The sequence below is a fragment of the Pelobates fuscus genome, chromosome 7, assembly GCF_036172605.1.
Source record: "Pelobates fuscus isolate aPelFus1 chromosome 7, aPelFus1.pri, whole genome shotgun sequence".
Classification (NCBI taxonomy): Eukaryota; Metazoa; Chordata; class Amphibia; order Anura; family Pelobatidae; genus Pelobates; species Pelobates fuscus.
The window spans coordinates 10266325-10290145 of record NC_086323.1 but is presented as its reverse complement, the minus strand read 5'-3'; the positions used below and the strand labels follow the sequence as shown (position 1 = coordinate 10290145).

Here is a 23821-nt window from a genome sequence, read left to right as displayed (position 1 = left end):
GGGGGGATATTAACCCAATCAGTCAGTGCTGGGGGGATATTAACCCAGTCAGTCAGTGCTGGGGGGGGATATTAACCCAGTCAGTCAGTGCTGGGGGGGGGATATTAACCCAGTCAGTCAGTGCTGGGGGGGATATTAACCCAGTCAGTCAATGCTGGGGGGGGGGGGGGGATATTAACCCAGTCAGTCAATGCTGGGGGGGGGGGATATTAACCCAGTCAGTCAGTGCTGGGGGGGGGATATTAACCCAGTCAGTCAGTGCTGGGGGGGGGATATTAACCCAGTCAGTCAGTGCTGGGGGGGGGGATATTAACCCAGTCAGTCAGTGCTGGGGGGGGGGGATATTAACCCAGTCAGTCAGTGCTGGGGGGGGGGATATTAACCCAGTCAGTCAGTGCTGGGGGGATATTAACCCAGTCAGTCAGTGCTGGGGGGGGATATTAACCCAGTCAGTCAGTGCTGGGGGGGGATATTAACCCAGTCAGTCAGTGCTGGGGGGGATATTAACCCAGTCAGTCAGTGCTGGGGGGGATATTAACCCAGTCAGTCAGTGCTGGGGGGGGATATTAACCCAGTCAGTCAGTGCTGGGGGGGATATTAACCCAGTCAGTCAGTGCTGGGGGGGATATTAACCCAGTCAGTGCTGGGGGGGGATATTAACCCAGTCAGTCAGTGCTGGGGGGGGATATTAACCCAGTCAGTGCTGGGGGGGGATATTAACCCAGTCAGTGCTGGGGGGGATATTAACCCAGTCAGTCAGTGCTGGGGGGGGATATTAACCCAGTCAGTGCTGGGGGGGGATATTAACCCAGTCAGTCAGTGCTGGGGGGGATATTAACCCAGTCAGTCAGTGCTGGGGGGGATATTAACCCAGTCAGTCAGTGCTGGGGGGGGATATTAACCCAGTCAGTCAGTGCTGGGGGAGGGGGTATTAACCCAGTCAGTCAATGCTGGGGGGGGGTGGATATTAACCCAGTCAGTGCTGGGGGGGGATATTAACCCAGTCAGTCAGTGCTGGGGGGGGATATTAACCCAGTCAGTGCTGGGGGGGGATATTAACCCAGTCAGTCAGTGCTGGGGGGGGGATATTAACCCAGTCAGTCAGTGCTGGGGGGGATATTAACCCAGTCAGTCAGTGCTGGGGGGGGATATTAACCCAGTCAGTCAGTGCTGGGGGAGGGGGTATTAACCCAGTCAGTCAGTGCTGGGGGAGGGGGTATTAACCCAGTCAGTCAATGCTGGGGGGGGTGGATATTAACCCAGTCAGTCAGTGCTGGGGGAGGGGGTATTAACCCAGTCAGTCAATGCTGGGGGGGGGTGGATATTAACCCAGTCAGTGCTGGGGGGGGATATTAACCCAGTCAGTGCTGGGGGGGGATATTAACCCAGTCAGTGCTGGGGGGGATATTAACCCAGTCAGTCAGTGCTGGGGGGGGGGGGATATTAACCCAGTCAGTCAGTGCTGGGGGGGGATATTAACCCAGTCAGTCAGTGCTGGGGGGGGATATTAACCCAGTCAGTCAGTGCTGGGGGGGGGATATTAACCCAGTCAGTCAGTGCTGGGGGGGGATATTAACCCAGTCAGTCAGTGCTGGGGGGGGATATTAACCCAGTCAGTCAGTGCTGGGGGGGGATATTAACCCAGTCAGTCAGTGCTGGGGGGGGATATTAACCCAGTCAGTCAGTGCTGGGGGAGGGGGTATTAACCCAGTCAGTCAATGCTGGGGGGGGGGGGTGGATATTAACCCAGTCAGTGCTGGGGGGGGATATTAACCCAGTCAGTGCTGGGGGGGGATATTAACCCAGTCAGTGCTGGGGGGGGATATTAACCCAGTCAGTCAGTGCTGGGGGGGGGATATTAACCCAGTCAGTCAGTGCTGGGGGGGGATATTAACCCAGTCAGTCAGTGCTGGGGGGGGATATTAACCCAGTCAGTCAGTGCTGGGGGGGGGGATATTAACCCAGTCAGTCAGTGCTGGGGGAGGGGGTATTAACCCAGTCAGTCAATGCTGGGGGGGGGGTGGATATTAACCCAGTCAGTCAGTGCTGGGGGGGGGATATTAACCCAGTCAGTCAGTGCTGGGGGGGGGGATATTAACCCAGTCAGTCAGTGCTGGGGGGGGGTGGATATTAACCCAGTCAGTCAGTGCTGGGGGGGGATATTAACCCAGTCAGTCAGTGCTGGGGGGGGATATTAACCCAGTCAGTCAGTGCTGGGGGGGGGGATATTAACCCAGTCAGTCAGTGCTGGGGGGGGATATTAACCCAGTCAGTCAGCGCTGGGGGGATATTAACCCAGTCAGTCAGTGCTGGGGGGGGGATATTAACCCAGTCAGTCAGTGCTGGGGGGGGGGATATTAACCCAGTCAGTCAGTGCTGGGGGGGGATATTAACCCAGTCAGTCAGTGCTGGGGGAGGGGGTATTAACCCAGTCAGTCAGTGCTGGGGGGGGGGGTGGATATTAACCCAGTCAGTCAGTGCTGGGGGGGGATATTAACCCAGTCAGTGCTGGGGGGGGGGGATATTAACCCAGTCAGTGCTGGGACCGTTAGACTCCTCCCCCTGGTCCCCTCCCGGGTGTTACCTGTCCATCCCGGGCCGCTCAGGGCCGCTGGTCCCCGCTGGGTCCCGCTGGGAGCTGTTCGTGTGGCCCCGCGGGTGCCGCCATGTTGGAGTCCGGCTGCAGTGGGGCCCCGGGTGTTGCGGGAGCTGCGAGCGCTGGATGTGTCGGTGAGCGGAGGGCAGAGGGGGCGGGGTCACATCCACCAATCAGCGGGTCGGGTACCACAAGCTGCAGCCAATGGGAGAGCAGCTGTGCGACCCCCACTCCGAGCAGCCAATCACAATGAAGGACAGGGAGATCGTCCGCCAATCACAGAGCTGGTCGCTGGAATCCCGGACAGCCAATCACAGCGCAGCGGAGACCACCAATTAGCGAGAGCTGCGGCCGGACAGCAGCCAATCAGCGGCCGCGAACGGAGTGACTGCTCCCCCTCAAACCTCCATATTGTGTGGCACCATCACCACTGCGTGTCACCATCACCACTGTATAAAAACATCACCACTGTGTGTCACCATCACCACTGTATAACACCATAACCACTGCATGGCACCATAACCACTGGGTGACACCATAACCACTGCATGGCACCATAACCACTGGGTGACACCATAACCACTGCGTGTCACCATCACATGGCACCATAACCACTGTATAACACCATACCCACTGCATGGCACCATCACCACTGGGTGACACCATAACCACTGCATGGCACCATAACCACTGGGTGACACCATAACCACTGCATGGCACCTTCACCACTGCGTGTCACCATCACATGGCACCATAACCACTGTATAACACCATCACCACTGTATAACACCATCACCACTGCGTGTCACCATCACCACTGTATAACACCATAACCACTGTATAACACCATCACACCATCACCACTGCGTGTCACCATCACCACTGTATAACACCATAACCACTGTATAACACCATCACCACTGCGTGTCATCATCACCACTGTATAACACCATCACCACTGTGTGTCACCATCACCACTGTATAACACTATCACCACTGGGTGACACCATAACCACTTTATAACACCATCACCACTGGGTGACACCATAACCACTGTATAACACCATCACCACTGGGTGACACCATAACCACTTTGTGTCACCATCACCACTGCATGGCACCATAACCACTGCGTGTCACTATCACCACTGTATAACACCATCACCACTGGGTGACACCATAACCACTGTGTGTCACCATCACCACTGCATGGCACCATAACCACTGCGTGTCACTATCACCACTGTATAACACCATAACCACTGCGTGTCACCATCACCACTGCATGGCACCATCACCACTGCATAACACCATCACCACTGCATGCCACCATAACCACTGTATAACACCATCACCACTGCATAACACTATCACCACTGCATGGCACCATAACCACTGCGTGTCACTATCACCACTGCATGACACCATAACCACTGCATGGCACAATCACCATAACCACTGTATGTCATACCTCATCCACTATCACCACTGTATAACACACCTCCCCCACCATAACTACTGTTTTTCACCATCACCACTGTATGTACATCACCATCATACCTCCCCCACCATCACCACTGTATATCACCATAACCACTGTATATCACCATCACCACTGTATATCACCATCACCACTGTATATCATAACTCTTCCTCCATAACCACTGTATATCACCATAACCACTGTATATCACCATCACCACTGTATGTCACCATAACCACTGTATATCATAACTCTTCCTCCATAACCACTGTATATCACCATCACCACTGTATATCACCACTGTATATCACCATGTATATTATTATTATTATTATTATATTATTTATAGAGCGCCGTCAAATTCCGCAGCGCTTTACAATGGGTGGACGAACAGACATGTAGTTGTAACCAGACAAGTCGGACACACAGGAACAGAGGGGTTGAGGGCTTTGCTCAATGAGCTTACATGCTAGAGGGAGTGGGGTAAAATGACACGAAAGGTAAGGATAGTATTAGACTAGTGACAGTTGCAGAAGAGGAATCAGTTGGGAGCTATTAACAGTTTAATTGATACACTGAAGAAGTGGGTTTTTAATGATTTTTTGTGGAGACTGGGTGAGCATCTAACGGAGGAGGGAAGCGAGTTCCACAGGAACGGTGCAGCCCTTGAGAAATCTTGAAGGCGAGCATCAGAGGTGGGAGTACGGACAGAAGATAGACGTAAGTCTTCAGCAGATCGTAAGGGCCTAGACGGGACATACTTGTGTATAAGGGAGGAAAGATAGGTGGGATCAGCATTATGTAGACATTTGAAAGCAAGAACCAGAATTTTAAATTGAGCCCTATATTTTATAGGAAGCCAATGTAGGGACTGACAGAAGGGTGAGGCATGGGAGGTGTGGGTCGACAGGAAGATGAGCCTCGCCGGCGCATTCATTATGGACTGTAACGGCACAAGTTGGGAGCACGTAAGACCACTGAGAAGCGGATTACAGTAGTCAAGGCGAGAAAGTACAGTGGAATGGACCAACACCTTAGTCGTATCTGGCGTTAAGTAGGGGCGGATGCGCGCAATGTTTTTGAGATGGAAATGACAGGATTTGGCGATAGACTGAACATGAGGCTTGAAGGAGAGGTCGGAGTCAAAGAGAACACCTAGGCAGTGAGCCTGCGTGGTGGAGCTGATGGTAGCACCGTTGACTTGGAGGGAGACAGACACAGGAGTAACAACACTTGAGGGAGGAAAGACCAGAATTTCAGTTTTGGTCAAGTTTAGTTTAAAGGACCACTCTAGGCACCCAGACCACTTCAGCTTAATGAAGTGGTCTGGGTTCCAGGTCCCTCTAGGATTAACCCTTTTTATTATAAACATAGCAGTTTCAGAGAAACTACTACCGTGTTTCCCTGAAAATAAGACCTACCCCGAAAATAAGCCCTAGCTGAATTTTCGGGGTGGGCTGCAATATAAGCCCTACCCCGAAAATAAGACCTAGGCATTTTACCTTTGCGGCCCGGCGGGACTTCCTTCTTCTATGAGGAGGAGGGGGAGGAGCGTTGCGGGCCACGGCATTGCGCAGCGTGATGACGACGTGCGCAGCGTGATGACGACGTGCGCAGCGCCGTCAGTCTGCCTTCACGGATCTTCAGCGGAAGGATCCATTCCGGGCGGTGAGGCACCCAGTGGTCGGACTCTTTGAACTGTGAGTAGATACTGGTATTTTATGTCTGGGACTTAATTAATTAAAGGGGGGGGGTGAATTAAAGGGAGGGTGAATTAATTAAAGGGGGGGTGGATTAATTAAAGGGGGGGTGGATTAATTAAAGGGGGGGTGGATTAATTAAAGGGGGGTGGATTAATTAGAGGGGGGTGGATTAATTAGAGGGGGGTGGAATAATTAGAGGGGAGTGGATTAATTAGAGGGGGTGGATTAATTAGAGGGGGTGGATTAATTAGAGGGGGTGGATAAATTATAGGGGGTGGATTAATTAAAGAGGGGGTGGATTAATTAAAGGGGTGGTGGATTAATTAGATGGGGTGGATTAATTAGACGGGGTGGATTAATTAGAGGGGGTGGATTTATTAAAGGGGGTGGATTAATGGGAGGGGTGGATTAATTAGAGGGGGTGGATTTATTAAAGGGGGTGGATTAATGAGAGGGGTGGATTAATTAGAGGGGGTGGATTTATTAAAGGGGGTGGATTAATTAAAGGGGGTGGATTAATTAGAGGGGGTGGATTTATTAAAGGGGGTGGATTAATTAGAGGGGGTGGATTTATTAAAGGAGGGGTGGATTTATTAGAGGGGGTGGATTTATTAAAGGGGGTGGATTAATTAGAGGGGGTGGATTTATTAAAGGAGAGGTGGATTAATTAGAGGGGGTGGATTAATTAGAGGGGGTGGATTTATTAAAGGGGGTGGATTTATTAAAGGGGGTGGATTTATTAAAGGGGGTGGATTAATTAGAGGGGGTGGATTTATTAAAGGAGGGGTGGATTTATTAAAGGAGGGGTGGATTTATTAAAGGGGGGGTGGATTAATTAAAGGGGGGTGGATTAATTAAAGGGGGGGTTCAATGTACATACCGGTACCGTAAATAAATAAGCCCTACCCTGAAAATAAGCCCTAGTGTGTTTTTTGGGACTAAAATTAATATAAGACCCGGTCTTATTTTCGGAGAAACACGGTATGTTTAGAATAGGGTTAATCCAGCCTCCAAATCCTCTAGTGGCTGTCTCACTGACAGCCGCTAGAGGCGCTTGCGTGATTCTCACTGTGAAAATCACAGTGAGAGCACGCAAGCGTCCATAGGAAAGCATGGTAAATGCTTTCCTATGAGACCGGCTGAATGCGCGCGCAGCTCTTGCCGCGCATGCGCATTCAGCCGACAGGGAGGATCGGAGGCGGAGAGGAGGAGGAGAGCTCCCCGCCCGGCGCTGGAGAAAGAGGTAAGTTTAACCCCTTCCTCACACCAGAGCCCGGCGGGAGGGGGACCCTGAGGGTGGGGGTACCCTCAGGGCACTATAGTGCCAGGAAAACGAGTATGCTTTCCTGGCACTATAGTGGTCATTTAAGGAAGTGGGCAGCCATCCAGTTAGAAACAGCAGAGAGGCAGTCAGAGACACTAGTCAAGAGGGACGGGGAGAGATCAGGAGAGGACAGGTAGATTTGCGTGTCATCTGCATAGAAATTATATTGGAAGCCAAAGGAGCTAATGAGTTTACCAAGGGAGGCAGTATAGATGGAGAACAGTAGGGGACCAAGGACTGAACCTTGAGGGACACCAACAGAGAGGAGTTGGGGAGAAGAAGCAGAACCAGAGAAAGAAACACTGAAAGAGCGCTGGGAGAGGTAGGAGGAGCACCAGGAGAGAGCAATATCTTGTAGACCGATATTGCGGAGGATGAGAAGAAGCTGTTGATGATCAACAGTGTCAAAAGCCGCAGACAGGTCAAGGAGAATTAGGATAGAGTAGTGACCACGAGATTTTGCAGCGAGTAGATCATTGGATACTTTGGTCAGTGCCGTTTCCACAGAGTGCTTAGCGCGGAAACCAGACTGAAGCGGGTCTAGCAGAGAGTTTGATTCGAGGAAGTCTGTCAATCTTGCATACACAATTCTTTCAAGGATCTTGGACGCAAAAGGCAGTAGCGAGATAGGACGATAGTTGGATGGGGAGTTAGGGTCAAGATTGGGCTTCTTTAGAATTGGGGTTACAGTTGCATGTTTGAAGGGCGATGGAAATATACCAGAGGAGAGAGAGATTGAGAATTTTAGTGAGAGGTGGAGAAAGAGAAGAAGACAGAGTACGGATGAGATGCGAGGGAATTGGATCTAGGGAGCAGGTGGTGGGGCGGGAGGACTGAGCAGGGCAGAAACCTCTCCCAATGTAGCGGGTGCGAATGAACATAGAACAGCAGAGGGAGTGAAGTTAGGGGAAGTATTACAAGGGGGAGGAGAAAGATGAGAGATCTCTTCTCTGATTGTAGAGATCTTGTCAGTGAAGTGAGTTGCAAAGTCTGAGGCGGTCAAGTTAGTAGGTGGAGGAGGTACAGCAGGGCGAAGAAGATTGTTAAATATGTGAAATAGTCGTTTGGGTTCGCGGGAGAGTGTGGTTATGAGGGTATTGAAGTAATTAACTTTTGCAGAGGAAAGAGCCAAGCTGTATGAGCTCAGCATAAATTTATAGTGGAGAAAGTCAGATGCACAGTGAGACTTTCTCCAACAGCGTTCAGCAGTTCTGGAGCATTTTTTGAGGTATTGAGTGAGCTTAGTGTGCCAGGGTTGTTGTTGGGGGGGCCTGCGGCGTTTAAATGTACAAGGTGTCATGATGTCTAGTTGAGAGGAGAGGGTGGAATTGTAGAAGGAGGTTGCAGAACTAGGACAGGTGAGGTTTGAGATAGGTAAAAGGAGAGTTTGGAGATTAGTGGAGAAATGCTCTAGGTCAAGACATTGGAGGTTTCTGTGAGAGTGATGTTCAGATGGTGGTGTCAATTGGGTCTTAGGTGTGCCAATGTCAAAAGTCAGCAGATGGTGGTCAGATAGAGGAAAAGGAATATTGGAGAGATTAGAGGCAGTACAGAAGTTGGTGAAGGCAAGATCAAGAGTGTTTCCTGCTGTATGGGTTGCTAAATTGGACCATTGCGTAAGGCCAAAGGAGGAGGTTACAGAGAGCAGACGAGAGGCATCAGTGCAATTGGGGTTATTAATTTGGGATATTGAAATCCCAAAGTATAAGGGAAGGAGTGCTAGATGAGAGGAAGTGGAGAAGCCAGGAAGAAAAGTGCTCAATGAATAGTCTAGGATAACCGGGGGGGCGGTAGATGATAGCAATTCGTAAAGGAGTGGTCTTAAATAGGCGGACAGTGTGAACTTCAAAAGAAGAAAAGGATAGGGCGGGGGGAGTTATGATTGGTTGAAAGGTACATTGAGGGGAGAGAAGGATGCCTACGCCGCCTCCTTTACAGTTGAGTCTGGGAGTGTGAGAGAATTGTAGCCCACCAAAACATAAAGAGGCAGGAGTAACGCTATCAGAGGGGGACAGCCAGGTCTCTGTCAGTGCAAGCAGTGTGAGTGAGTTTGAGATGAAAAAGTCGTGTATGGTTGTTGATTTTAAATTACTGCAGATGGAGCGGGCGTTCCAGAGTGCACAATTAATTTTGGTAAGTGAGGGTAAAGGGCAGGGTATTGTGATGAGGTTTCTGGGGTTTCTGGTTGTCTTAGTGTGTGTAGAGAAGGTGAAGGGCCCTGGATTGGGAGAGACATCACCAGCTGCTAGAAGTAGGATGAGAGAAAGTGACAGGAGGTGTGAATGGGTTTTGTATGCATGGGGTCTAGGATGAGATCGATTGTGGGTTGGAGTGAGAGAGTAGGAAAATGAGTGTAAGGCATGAGATGAGAGAAGGGGGGAGTGCAGCAGAGAAGGGCATATGTAAATGTGGATGGGGGGATGAGTGAAGTGGGTGTAAGGAGAGATATTACATCTCCCCCCACCATAACCACTCTCTCTCTATATTACACCTCCCCTACCTTAACCACTTTATATCTTTATATTACACCTCCTCCCACCATAACCTATATTCAATAACATATTAAATTTATATGTGTGTATGTATATATATATATAGAGAGAGAGAGAGTTTGTATATTGTAATATTGTATCCTATTGTATCAATGCAATGTTTTGTAGATCCAGAACATACTTGAAAACAAGAGAAATCTCAATGTATCCATCCTCGTAAAATATTTTTATAAATAAATAACCACTCTTCATCTCTATATTACATCTCCCCCCCACCATAACCACTTTATATCTCTACATTACATCTCCCTCCCTGCATAACCACTCTATATCTCTATATTACACCTCCCCCCTACCATAACCACTCTATATCTCTATATTACACCTCCCCCCTACCATAACCACTCTATATCTCTATATTACATCTCCCCCCACCATAACCACTCTATATCTCTACATTACATCTCCCTCCCTGCATAACCACTCTATATCTCTATATTACACCTCCCCCCTACCATAACCACTCTATATCTCTATATTACACCTCCCCCCTACCATAACCACTCTATATCTCTATATTACATCTCCCTCCCTGCATAACCACTCTTTATCTCTATATTACACCTCCCCCTCTACCATAACCACTCTATATCTTTATGTTACATCTCCCCATCTATATCTCTATATTACACCTCCCCCCTACCATAACCACTCTATATCTCTATATTACACCTCCCCCCACCATAACCACTCTATATCTCTATATTACACCTCCCCCCTACCATAACCACTCTATATCTCTATATTACATCTCCCTCCCTGCATAACCACTCTTTATCTCTATATTACACCTCCCCCCACCATAACCACTCTATATCTCTATATTACACCTCCCCCCACCATAACCTCTCTATATCTCTATATTACACCTCCCCCTCTACCATAACCACTCTATATCTTTATGTTACATCTCCCCATCTATATCTCTATATTACACCTCCCCCCTACCATAACCACTCTATATCTCTATATTACACCCCCCCACACCATAACTACTCTATATCTCTATATAACATCTCCCCCCACCATAACCACTCTTTCTGGCCACAAAAGTAATGGAAAAGTTGTTTCAAGGGAACTAACACCTGGACTGTGGCATGCCGGAGGGGGATCCATGGCAAAACTCCCATGGAAAATTACACAGTTGATGCAGAGTCTGGTTTTAATCCATAAAGGGCATAAATCACCTAACATTCCTAAATTGTTTGGAATAACCTGCTTTAAAACATCAGGTATGATATTGTATCGATCAGGTAGTGTAAGGGTTACGCCCGCTTCACAGTGACAGACCAAACTCCCCATTTAACGCACCGCAAACAACCGCAAACAGTCCATTTGCACAACCGCACACTCCTCATTTGCACAAGGTTGGATACCAAGCTAGCCATGTCCCGTTCCTTGTCCTCACTGATGTCATTGAAGGTCTCTTCATCCACCCAGCCACGTACAACACCAAGGGTCCCCGAAAGGTGACAACAAGCCCCTTGGGACGCCTGCTGTGTTTGGTCTTCCACCTCCTCAAAGCCACCTTCCTCTTCTTCAGACTCCTCTCTCTGCGTTGCCTCTCTCTGCGTTATTATAAGGTGTGTTAAGTAGTACTATTCCTATAAATTAGTCCTCCTACTTCAAATTTGGGGCACTGCGCGTGTAATCTAATGTGTCACCAGATAGGAGTGGTGTGTTAAGTAGTCCCCCTCATCAGGCCTTTTTTAGTCGAATGTATTGCCCACTGTCAGTCCCTTCGGGATCCATCCCTCATTCATCCTAATAAAGGTGAGGTAATCTAGACTTTTTTGACCTAGGCGACTTCTCTTCTCAATGACAATACCTCCTGCTGCACTGAAGGTCCTTTCTGACAGGACACTTGAAGTAGGGCAGGCCAGAAGTTCTATTGCAAATTGGGATAGCTCAGGCCACAGGTCAAGCCTGCACACCCAGTAGTCAAGGGGTTCATCGCTCCTCAGAGTGTCGATATCTGCAGTTAAGGCGAGGTAGTCTGCTACCTGTCGGTCGAGTCGTTCTCTGAGGGTGGTTCCCGAAGGGCTGTGGCGATGCGTAGGACTTAAAAAGCTCTGCATGTCCTCCATCAACAACACGTCTGTAAAGCGTCCTGTCCTTGCCGGCGTAGTCGTGTGAGGAGGAGGATTACTTTCACCTCTTCCCCTGTTAGATTCCCGTTGTGCTGTGACATCACCCTTATACGCTGTGTAAAGCATACTTTTTAATTTATTTTGGAACTGCTGCATCCTTTCCGACTTGCGGTAATTTGGTAACATTTCAGGCACTTTCTGCTTATACCGGGGGTCTAGTAGCGTGGACACCCAGTACAGGTCGTTCTCCTTCAGCTTTTTTATACGAGGGTCCCTCAACAGGCACGACAGCATGAAAGACCCCATTTGCACAAGGTTGGATGCCGAGCTACTCATGTCCCGTTCCTCGTCCTCAGTGATCTCACTGAAGGTATGTTCTTCCCCCCAGCCACGTACAACACCACGGGTACCAGATAGGTAACAACGAGCACGAGGTTGGTCTTCCTCCTCCTCCTCAAAGCCACATTCCTCCTCTGACTCCTCTTCCTCACAATCCTCTTCCAGCGTTGCCGCAGGTCCAGCAAGCGATGCTGATAAGGCTGTTTCTGGTGGTGATGGTGACCACAACTCTTCCTCTTCCTCTTCACGCTCATCTACGGCCTGATCCAGCACTCTTTGCAGGACACGCTCCAGGAAGAAAACAAATGGTATGATGTCGCTGATGGTGCCTTCGGTGCAACTGTCTAGGTTTGTCACCTCCTCAAAAGGACGCATGAGCCTACAGGCATTGCGCATGAGCATCCAGTAATGTGGCAAAAAAATTCCCAGCTCCGCAGAGGCTGTCCTAGCACCCCGGTCATACAAATACTCGTTAACGTCTTTTTCTTGTTGGAGCAGACGGTCGAACATTAGGAGTGTTGAATTCCAACGTGTCGGGCTGTCGCAAATCAAGCGCCTCACTGGCATGTTGTTTCGCCGCTGGATATCTGAAAAGTGTGCCATGGCCGTGTAGGAACGTCTGAAATGGCCACACACCTTCCTGGCCTGCTTCAGGACGTCCTGTAAGCCTGTGTACTTATGCACAAAGCGTTGTACGATCAGATTACACACATGTGTCAACTTGCCCAAATTCAATGCCGCCAAAAATTTCTTCGTTGTCACAAACCACTTGGCCGATCTCCAGTTGGTGCGGAGTCAGCCACTGATCCACCTGTGCATTCAGGGCGGACAGGAGTGCTGGTCCGATGTGACTCTCTGCTTTCAGGCAAGTCAACCCCAAGACGGCGTGACACTGCCGTATCCGGGATGTGGAATAGTACGTGGGGAGCTGGGGGGGTGCCGTTGATGTGGAGCAAGACGTAGCAGCAGAAGAGGACTCAGCCGAGGAGGTTATGGAAGAGGATGGAGTAGGAGGAGTAGAGGAGGTGGCAGCAGGCCTGCCTGCAAGTCCTGGTGGTGTCACCAACTCCTCTGCAGAGCCACGCATTCCATGCTTGGTAGCCGTCAGCAGGTTTACCCAATGCGCAGTGTAGGCGATATACCTGCCCTGACCATGCTTTGCAGACCAGGTATCAGTGGTCAGATGGACCCTTGCCCCAACACTGTGTGCCAGACATGCCATTACTTCCTTTTGCACAATCGAGTACAGGTTGGGGATTGCCTTTTGTGCAAAGAAATTTCGTCCGGGTACCTTCCACTGCGGTGTCCCAATAGCTACAAATTTTTTGAACGCTTCAGACTCCACCAGCTTGTATGGTAAAAGCTGGTGGGCTAAGAGTTCAGTCAAGCCAGCTGTCAGACGCCGGGCAAGGGGGTGACTTTGTGACATTGGCTTCTTACGCTCAAACATGTCCTTGACAGACACCTGACTGTGGGCAGATGAGCAGGAACTGCTCAAGGTGAGAGACGGAGTGGCGGCTGGTTGAGAGGGAGCAAGGAGGACAGCAGTGGTTGACGTGGCTGAAGATGCTGGACCAGGAGGAGGATGGCGGCTTTGAGTTTGTGTGCTGCTTGTACTCATGTGTTGATCCCATAGGCGTTTGTGATGTGCGATCATGTGCCTTCGCAAAGCAGTTGTACCTAGGTGGGTGTTGGACTTCCCACGACTCAGTTTCTTTTGGCACAGGTTGCAAATGGCATCGCTGTTGTCAGAGGCAGACACACACAAAAAATGCCACACTGCTGAGCTCTGCAATGACGGCATTCTGGTGGTGGCAACAGCATGCGTTGATTGGCGTGCTGTCGGGCTGACTCCGGGTGCCGATGCATGCTGTCTGACTGTGCCACTAGCTCCTTGCGACGACCTCCCCCTGCTTCCAACTCGTCTCCTCCTCCTCCTCTCTGTCTCCCCATCTGAACTTTTCCCCTGTTCTTCTTCTGTTCTAGCGGGCACCCACGTGACATCCACGGACGCATCGTCATCATCAACCGCTTTACTTGTATCTGACAACTCAGCAAAGGAAGCAGCAGCGGGTACAACATCATCATAATCACACCGTACGTCCATGTGTGTAATGCTGCCTGACTGAGACATATCCCTGTTATCTACATCCTCTGGCAATAATGCTTGCGCATCACTCATTTCTACCAACTGATGTGTAAATAACTCCTCAGACATACCAAGTGAAGTGGCTGTGGTGCTAGTGTTGGTGGTGGCGGCAGGCGGGCGAGTGGTAACTTGAGAGGTGCCCAAAGCTAAGCTGGAGGAGGATGGTGCGTCAAGGTTCCGAGCGGAAGCTGTAGAAGATAGGGTGTCCTGTGCTAGCCAGTCAACTATGTCCTCAGAACTTTTCGAGTTCAGGGTACGTGGCCTCTGAACAATGGGCATTATTCTAGGGCCAAAGGGAATCACAGCACCACGACCACAACGGCCCCTGCGGGGTGGCCTGCCTCTGCCTGTCATTTTTTTTTTCGATTAGTGGTACTATGCGTGCAAGCTACTGTGACAACAGATATGAGTGGCACTGTGCAGTTTTTTTTTAAAAAATGTACACTACTGTTACACCAGATATGAGTTGCACTGGTGTGACACTGTGTCCTGGCAGGCCCTGAAACGCACACGTGTGAAGGAAACTGACTGCTATTATATTACAGTCAAAAAAGTTTTTTTTTTTTATAAATGCAAGCTATTATGACACCAGATATGAGTGGTGGCACTGGGCAAGTGGGCACAGTATACGCTGTGAGCCTGACACACACGCTGGCAGAGAACTAACTGCTATTCAATCTATTACAGTCAAAATTGTATTTTTTTTTAAAATGTACACTACTGTTACACCAGATATGAGTTGCACTGGTGTGACACTGTGCCCTGGCAGGACCTGAAACGCACACGTGTGAAGGAAACTGACTGCTATTATATTACAGTCAAAAAAGTTTATTTTTTGTTAAATGCAAGCTATTGTGACACCAGATATGAGTGGTGGCACTGGTAAGTGGCCACAGTATACGCTGTGAGCCTGACACACACGCTGGCAGACAACTAACTGCTTTTCAATCTATTACAGTCAAAATGTTTTCTTTTTTTTAAATGTACACTACTGTTACACCAGATATGAGTTGCAGTGGTGTGACACTGTGCCCTGGCAGGCCCTGAAACGCACACGTGTGAAGGAAACTGACTGCTTTTATATTACAGTAAAAAAAAGTGTTTTTTTGTTAAATGCAAGCTATTGTGACACCAGATATGAGTGGTGGCACTGGGCAAGTGGGCACAGTATACGCTGTGAGCCTGACACACACGCTGGCAGACAACTAACTGCTATTCAATCTATTACAGTCAAAATTTTATTTTATTTTTAAGTGTGCACTACTGTTACACCAGATATGAGTTGCACTAGTGTGACACTGTGCCCTGGCAGGACCTGAAACGCACACGTGTGAAGGAAACTGACTGCTATTATATTACAGTCCAAAAAGTTTTTTTTTGTTAAATGCAAGCTATTGTGACACCATATATGAGTGGTGGCACTGGGCAAGTGGGCACTGTATACGCTGTGAGCCTGACACACACGCTGGCAGACAACTAACTGCTATTCAATCTATTATAGTCAAAATGGTATTTTTTTTTTTAAATGTACACTACTGTTACACCAGATATGAGTTGCACTGGTGTGACACTGTGCCCTGGCAGGCCCTGAAACGCACACGTGTGAAGGAAACTGACTGCTTTTATATTACAGTAAAAAAAGTTGTTTTTTTGTTAAATGCAAGCTATTGTGACACCAGATATGAGTGGTGGCACTGGGCAAGTGGGCACTGTATACGCTGTGAGCCTGACACACGCGCTGGCAGACAACTGACTGCTATTCAATCTATTACAATCAAATTTGTATTTTTTTTTTAAATGTACACTACTGTTACACCAGATATGAGTTGCACTGGTGTGACACTGTGCCCTGGCAGGCCCTGAAACGCACACGTGTGAAGGAAACTGACTGCTTTTATATTACAGTAAAAAAAAAGGTTTTTTTTGTTAAATGCAAGCTATTGTGACACCAGATATGAGTGGTGGCACTGGGCAAGTGGGCACAGTATACACTGTGAGCCTGACACACGCGCTGGCAGACAACTAACTGCTATTCAATCTATTATAGTCAAAATTGTATTTTTTTTTTTAAATGTACACTACTGTTACACCAGATATGAGTTGCACTGGTGTGACACTGTGCCCTGGCAGGACCTGAAACGCACACGTGTGAAGGAAACTGACTGCTATTATATTACAGTCCAAAAAGTTTTTTTTTGTTAAATGCAAGCTATTGTGACACCATATATGAGTGGTGGCACTGGGCAAGTGGGCACTGTATACGCTGTGAGCCTGACACACACGCTGGCAGACAACTAACTGCTATTCAATCTATTATAGTCAAAATTGTATTTTTTTTTTTTAAATGTACACTACTGTTACACCAGATATGAGTTGCACTGGTGTGACACTGTGCCCTGGCAGGCCCTGAAACGCACACGTGTGAAGGAAACTGACTGCTTTTATATTACAGTAAAAAAAGTTGTTTTTTTGTTAAATGCAAGCTATTGTGACACCAGATATGAGTGGTGGCACTGGGCAAGTGGGCACAGTATACGCTGTGAGCCTGACACACGCGCTGGCAGACAACTGACTGCTATTCAATCTATTACAATCAAATTTGTATTTTTTTTTTAAATGTACACTACTGTTACACCAGATATGAGTTGCACTGGTGTGACACTGTGCCCTGGCAGGCCCTGAAACGCACACGTGTGAAGGAAACTGACTGCTTTTATATTACAGTAAAAAAAAAGGTTTTTTTTGTTAAATGCAAGCTATTGTGACACCAGATATGAGTGGTGGCACTGGGCAAGTGGGCACAGTATACACTGTGAGCCTGACACACGCGCTGGCAGACAACTAACTGCTATTCAATCTATTACAGTCAAAATTGTATTTTTTTTTTAAATGTACACTACTGTTACGCCAGATATGAGTTGCACTGGTGTGACACTGTGCCCTGGCAGGACCTGAAACGCACACGTGTGAAGGAAACTGACTGCTATTATATTACAGTCAAAAAAGTTATTTTTTGTTAAATGCAAGCTATTGTGACACCAGATATGAGTGGTGGCACTGGGCAAGTGGGCACAGTATACGCTGTGAGCCTGACACACACGCTGGCAGACAACTAACTGCTATTCAATCTATTACAGTCAAATTTTTTTTTTTTTTTAAATGTACACTACTGTTACACCAGATATGAGTTGCACTGGTGTGACACTGTGCCCTGGCAGGACCTGAAATGCACACGTGTGAAGGAAACTGACTGCTTTTATATTACAGTAAAAAAAGTTGTTGTTTTTTTGTTAAATGCAAGCTATTGTGACACCAGATATGAGTGGTGGCATGGGGCAAGTGGGCACAGTATACACTGTGAGCCTGACACACACGCTGGCAGACAACTAACTGCTATTCAATGTATTACAGTCAATTTTTTTTTTTTTTTCAAATGTACACTACTGTAACACCAGATATGAATTGCACTGGTGTGACACTGTGCCCTGGCAGGACCTGAAACGCACACGTGTGAAGGAAACTGACTGCTATTATATTACAGTCAAAAAAGTATTTTTTTTGTTAAATGCAAGCTATTGTGACACCAGATATGAGTGGTGGCACTGGGCAAGTGGGCACAGTATACGCTGTGAGCCTGACACACACGCTGGCAGACAACTAACTGCTATTCAATCTATTACAGTCAAAATTTTATTTTTATTTTTTAAATTTGCACTACTGTTACACCAGATATGAGTTGCACTGGTGTGACACTGTGCCCTGGCAGGCCCTGAAACGCACACGTGTGAAGGAAACTGACTGCTTTTATATTACAGTCTAAAAAGTTTTTTTTTGTTAAATGCAAGCTATTGTGACACCAGATATGAGTGGTGGCACTGGGCAAGTGGGCACAGTATACGCTGTGAGCCTGACACACACGCTGGCAGAAAACTAACTGCTATTCAATCTATTACAGTCAAAATGTTTGTTTTTTTTTAAATTTACACTACTGTTACACCAGATATGAGTTGCACTGGTGTGACACTGTGCCCTGGCAGGACCTGAAACACACACGTGTGAAGGAAACTGACTGCTATTATATTACAGTCCAAAAAGTTTTTTTTTGTTAAATGCAAGCTATTGTGACACCATATATGAGTGGTGGCACTGGGCAAGTGGGCACTGTATACGCTGTGAGCCTGACACACACGCTGGCAGACAACTAACTGCTATTCAATCTATTATAGTCAAAATTGTATTATTTTTTTTTTTAAATGTACACTACTGTTACACCAGATATGAGTTGCACTGGTGTGACACTGTGCCCTGGCAGGCCCTGAAACGCACACGTGTGAAGGAAACTGACTGCTTTTATATTACAGTCTAAAAAGTTTTTTTTTGTTAAATGCAAGCTATTGTGACACCAGATATGAGTGGTGGCACTGGGCAAGTGGGCACAGTATACGCTGTGAGCCTGACACACACGCTGGCAGAAAACTAACTGCTATTCAATCTATTACAGTCAAAATGTTTTTTTTTTTTTAAATTTACACTACTGTTACACCAGATATGAGTTGCACTGGTGTGACACTGTGCCCTGGCAGGACCTGAAACACACACGTGTGAAGGAAACTGACTGCTATTATATTACAGTCCAAAAAGTTTTTTTTTGTTAAATGCAAGCTATTGTGACACCATATATGAGTGGTGGCACTGGGCAAGTGGGCACTGTATACGCTGTGAGCCTGACACACACGCTGGCAGACAACTAACTGCTATTCAATCTATTATAGTCAAAATTGTATTATTTTTTTTTTTTAAATGTACACTACTGTTACACCAGATTTGAGTTGCACTGGTGTGACACTGTGCCCTGGCAGGCCATGAAACGCACACGTGTGAAGGAAACTGACTGGTTTTATATTACAGTAAAAAATGTTTTTTTTTTGTTAAATGCAAGTTATTGTGACACCAGATATGAGTGGTGGCACTGGGCAAGTGGGCACAGTATACGCTGTGAGCCTGACACACACGCTGGCAGACAACTTACTGCTATTCAATCTATTACATTTAAATTTGTATTTTTTTTTTTTAAATGTACACTACTGTTACACCAGATATGAGTTGCACTGGTGTGACACTGTGCCCTGGCAGGACCTGAAACGAACACGTGTGAAGGAAACTGACTGCTATTATATTACAGTCAAAAAAGTTTTTTTTTGTTAAATGCAAGCTATTGTGACACCATATATGAGTGGTGGCACTGGGCAAGTGGGCACTGTATACGCTGTGAGCCTGACACACACGCTGGCAGACAACTAACTGCTATTCAATCTATTATAGTCAAAATTGTATTTTTTTTTTTTAAATGTACACTACTGTTACACCAGATATGAGTTGCACTGGTGTGACACTGTGCCCTGGCAGGCCCTGAAACGCACACGTGTGAAGGAAACTGACTGCTTTTATATTACAGTAAAAAAAGTTGTTTTTTTGTTAAATGCAAGCTATTGTGACACCAGATATGAGTGGTGGCACTGGGCAAGTGGGCACAGTATACGCTGTGAGCCTGACACACGCGCTGGCAGACAACTGACTGCTATTCAATCTATTACAATCAAATTTGTATTTTTTTTTTAAATGTACACTACTGTTACACCAGATATGAGTTGCACTGGTGTGACACTGTGCCCTGGCAGGCCCTGAAACGCACACGTGTGAAGGAAACTGACTGCTTTTATATTACAGTAAAAAAAAAGGTTTTTTTTGTTAAATGCAAGCTATTGTGACACCAGATATGAGTGGTGGCACTGGGCAAGTGGGCACAGTATACACTGTGAGCCTGACACACGCGCTGGCAGACAACTAACTGCTATTCAATCTATTACAGTCAAAATTGTATTTTTTTTTTAAATGTACACTACTGTTACGCCAGATATGAGTTGCACTGGTGTGACACTGTGCCCTGGCAGGACCTGAAACGCACACGTGTGAAGGAAACTGACTGCTATTATATTACAGTCAAAAAAGTTATTTTTTGTTAAATGCAAGCTATTGTGACACCAGATATGAGTGGTGGCACTGGGCAAGTGGGCACAGTATACGCTGTGAGCCTGACACACACGCTGGCAGACAACTAACTGCTATTCAATCTATTACAGTCAAATTTTTTTTTTTTTTTAAATGTACACTACTGTTACACCAGATATGAGTTGCACTGGTGTGACACTGTGCCCTGGCAGGACCTGAAATGCACACGTGTGAAGGAAACTGACTGCTTTTATATTACAGTAAAAAAAGTTGTTGTTTTTTTGTTAAATGCAAGCTATTGTGACACCAGATATGAGTGGTGGCATGGGGCAAGTGGGCACAGTATACACTGTGAGCCTGACACACACGCTGGCAGACAACTAACTGCTATTCAATGTATTACAGTCAATTTTATTTTTTTTTTCAAATGTACACTACTGTAACACCAGATATGAATTGCACTGGTGTGACACTGTGCCCTGGCAGGACCTGAAACGCACACGTGTGAAGGAAACTGACTGCTATTATATTACAGTCAAAAAAGTATTTTTTTTGTTAAATGCAAGCTATTGTGACACCAGATATGAGTGGTGGCACTGGGCAAGTGGGCACAGTATACGCTGTGAGCCTGACACACACGCTGGCAGACAACTAACTGCTATTCAATCTATTACAGTCAAAATTTTATTTTTATTTTTTAAATTTGCACTACTGTTACACCAGATATGAGTTGCACTGGTGTGACACTGTGCCCTGGCAGGCCCTGAAACGCACACGTGTGAAGGAAACTGACTGCTTTTATATTACAGTCTAAAAAGTTTTTTTTTGTTAAATGCAAGCTATTGTGACACCAGATATGAGTGGTGGCACTGGGCAAGTGGGCACAGTATACGCTGTGAGCCTGACACACACGCTGGCAGAAAACTAACTGCTATTCAATCTATTACAGTCAAAATGTTTGTTTTTTTTTAAATTTACACTACTGTTACACCAGATATGAGTTGCACTGGTGTGACACTGTGCCCTGGCAGGACCTGAAACACACACGTGTGAAGGAAACTGACTGCTATTATATTACAGTCCAAAAAGTTTTTTTTTGTTAAATGCAAGCTATTGTGACACCATATATGAGTGGTGGCACTGGGCAAGTGGGCACTGTATACGCTGTGAGCCTGACACACACGCTGGCAGACAACTAACTGCTATTCAATCTATTATAGTCAAAATTGTATTATTTTTTTTTTTAAATGTACACTACTGTTACACCAGATATGAGTTGCACTGGTGTGACACTGTGCCCTGGCAGGCCCTGAAACGCACACGTGTGAAGGAAACTGACTGCTTTTATATTACAGTCTAAAAAGTTTTTTTTTGTTAAATGCAAGCTATTGTGACACCAGATATGAGTGGTGGCACTGGGCAAGTGGGCACAGTATACGCTGTGAGCCTGACACACACGCTGGCAGAAAACTAACTGCTATTCAATCTATTACAGTCAAAATGTTTTTTTTTTTTTAAATTTACACTACTGTTACACCAGATATGAGTTGCACTGGTGTGACACTGTGCCCTGGCAGGACCTGAAACACACACGTGTGAAGGAAACTGACTGCTATTATATTACAGTCCAAAAAGTTTTTTTTTGTTAAATGCAAGCTATTGTGACACCATATATGAGTGGTGGCACTGGGCAAGTGGGCACTGTATACGCTGTGAGCCTGACACACACGCTGGCAGACAACTAACTGCTATTCAATCTATTATAGTCAAAATTGTATTATTTTTTTTTTTTAAATGTACACTACTGTTACACCAGATTTGAGTTGCACTGGTGTGACACTGTGCCCTGGCAGGCCATGAAACGCACACGTGTGAAGGAAACTGACTGGTTTTATATTACAGTAAAAAATGTTTTTTTTTTGTTAAATGCAAGTTATTGTGACACCAGATATGAGTGGTGGCACTGGGCAAGTGGGCACAGTATACGCTGTGAGCCTGACACACACGCTGGCAGACAACTTACTGCTATTCAATCTATTACATTTAAATTTGTATTTTTTTTTTTTAAATGTACACTACTGTTACACCAGATATGAGTTGCACTGGTGTGACACTGTGCCCTGGCAGGACCTGAAACGAACACGTGTGAAGGAAACTGACTGCTATTATATTACAGTCAAAAAAGTTTTTTTTTGTTAAATGCAAGCTATTGTGACACCAGAAATCAGTGGTGGCACTGGGCAAGTGGGCACAGTATACGCTGTGAGCCTGACACACACGCTGGCAGACAACTAACTGCTATTCAATCTATTATAGTCAAAATTGTATTTTTTTTTTTAAATGTACACTACTGTTACACCAGATATGAGTTGCACTGGTGTGACACTGTGCCCTGGCAGGCCCTGAAATGCACACGTGTGAAGGAAACTGACTGCTTTTATATTACAGTAAAAAAAGTTTTTTTTTTGTTAAATGCAAGTTATTGTGACACCAGATATGAGTGGTGGCACTGGGCAAGTGGGCACAGTATACGCTGTGAGCCTGACACACACGCTGGCAGACAACTGACTGCTATTCAATCTATTACAATCAAATTTGTATTTTTTTTAAATGTACACTACTGTTACACCAGATATGAGTTGCACTGGTGTGACACTGTGCCCTGGCAGGCCCTGAAACGCACACGTGTGAAGGAAACTGACTGCTTTTATATTACAGTAAAAAAGTTTTTTTTTGTTAAATGCAAGCTATTGTGACACCAGATATGAGTGGTGGCACTGGGCAAGTGGGCACAGTATACACTGTGAGCCTGACACACACGCTGGCAGACAACTAACTGCTATTCAATCTATTACAGTAATTTTTTTTTTTTTCAAATGTACACTACTGTAACACCAGATATGAGTTGCACTGGTGTGACACTGTGCCCTGGCAGGACCTGAAACACACACGTGTGAAGGAAACTGACTGCTATTATATTACAGTCCAAAAAGTTTTTTTTTGTTAAATGCAAGCTATTGTGACACCATATATGAGTGGTGGCACTGGGCAAGTGGGCACTGTATACGCTGTGAGCCTGACACACACGCTGGCAGACAACTAACTGCTATTCAATCTATTATAGTCAAAATTGTATTATTTTTTTTTTTTAAATGTACACTACTGTTACACCAGATTTGAGTTGCACTGGTGTGACACTGTGCCCTGGCAGGCCATGAAACGCACACGTGTGAAGGAAACTGACTGGTTTTATATTACAGTAAAAAATGTTTTTTTTTTGTTAAATGCAAGTTATTGTGACACCAGATATGAGTGGTGGCACTGGGCAAGTGGGCACAGTATACGCTGTGAGCCTGACACACACGCTGGCAGACAACTTACTGCTATTCAATCTATTACATTTAAATTTGTATTTTTTTTTTTTAAATGTACACTACTGTTACACCAGATATGAGTTGCACTGGTGTGACACTGTGCCCTGGCAGGACCTGAAACGAACACGTGTGAAGGAAACTGACTGCTATTATATTACAGTCAAAAAAGTTTTTTTTTGTTAAATGCAAGCTATTGTGACAC

General features: G+C 46.3%; 1 protein-coding gene across 4 annotated transcripts in view; it reads right to left on the bottom strand.

Moving 5' to 3' along the window:
- Positions 1-2723, bottom strand: part of ST3GAL3 (ST3 beta-galactoside alpha-2,3-sialyltransferase 3) — a 269877-nt gene extending 267154 nt beyond the window's left edge. For all 4 annotated transcript variants that reach the window (XM_063427681.1, XM_063427683.1, XM_063427682.1 and 1 more), the window contains exon 1: positions 2585-2723. The gene's annotated coding sequence lies outside the window, so the exon portion shown is untranslated. The remainder of the gene's footprint in view (positions 1-2584) is intronic.
- Positions 2724-23821: the final 21098 nt, after the last annotated feature.